The following is a 1,336-nucleotide window of genomic DNA, read 5'->3' as shown; positions in this document are numbered from 1 at the left end:
TTCTTCTTAGTTTTTTCTTATCAGTTTTGTATATTAGGGTTGTGTGTTACACCTAATGTTGTTAAACGAATGTTTATTGCATTATTTCAGTTTCATGTGTGTTACCATGATGGTGTTTAGTGTTTGTGTGAATGAAACTGTGCACCTTCTATATATGTTATTATTTAAAAGCTGCTTGTGATGGGCTTTGGTTCATCATGTGACTTTCTCATCACCACCTGCATTTGGTGGTTATCAGTGTATTACAAAGGCACAAAACAGATTTCAGTACTTCAATAAGGTTGGTATATTAACATTATTTCAGTTAATGAAATTTCGGTATTTAACTGTAAATTTCAGTTAAAACCGTAAAACCAAAAACGTTGCTACCGTATTTTTTACGGTAAAATTCCGGCAACCACAGCTGCCGTTTTTTTACCGTAAATTTTACGGATTTTTGTTTTACAGTATGTAAATCAGCACGAAGTGAAATGTGACGCTTGTTCTGTTCAGCAGTGAATAATAATTCATGACACTGATGGACCCTCTGCACCCTCAGTTCAAATACAATCTTATTCAGTACTAATCCTAACAAACAAACAAACCAACCAACCAACCCAAGGGCACATATTTAAGATTAGTCATACTCAAGCACTCACTGAGAACCAGAAAACATAAAGTCTGAATATTAAATATATCTTGGTTAAAGAATGCCTGTACTTGGACTGAGAAAACATTAAGAGCCTATGTGCAATAATAGCAAAACAATTTTCTACTGATTTATTATACAGTGCCTTTCCAACCCTTTGGGAACTGAATGTGTAGAGACATCAGACCAACAATCTTCCTTAAGGCTTTCAGTACATAGTCTTATGACACAAAAAGTGTATAAAACAACACAGTGTGATGTATACTACTGTTCAAATGTTTAGGGTCAGTAAGATATTTCAAGAAATTAATACTTTTATTCAGCAAGGATGCATTAAATTAAAAGTGTCGATAAAGACATTTATAAAGTAACGAAACACTGAAAATGTTTATTTCAAATAAATGCTGTTCTTTTGAACTTTCTATTTATCAAAATTAAAATAAAAAGGTATTATGGTTTTCATAAGAATATTAAGCAGCATTACTGTTTTCAACATTTATAATAATAAATGTTTCCTGAGCACCAGATTATTTCTGAAGTATCATGTGACACTGAGTAATGGCTGATAAAAATTCAGCTTTACCATCACAGGAATAATTTACATTTTAAAATATATGGCATTAGAAAACAGTTATTTAAAATTGTAATAATGTTTCACAATATTACTGTTTTTACTGTATTTTCAATCATATAAAACAGACTTGGTGA

The sequence above is a fragment of the Sinocyclocheilus anshuiensis genome, unplaced genomic scaffold, assembly GCF_001515605.1.
Source record: "Sinocyclocheilus anshuiensis isolate Anshui unplaced genomic scaffold, SAMN03320099.WGS_v1.1 scaffold1160, whole genome shotgun sequence".
Classification (NCBI taxonomy): domain Eukaryota; kingdom Metazoa; phylum Chordata; class Actinopteri; order Cypriniformes; family Cyprinidae; genus Sinocyclocheilus; species Sinocyclocheilus anshuiensis.
This window is presented reverse-complemented; position numbering follows the sequence as displayed.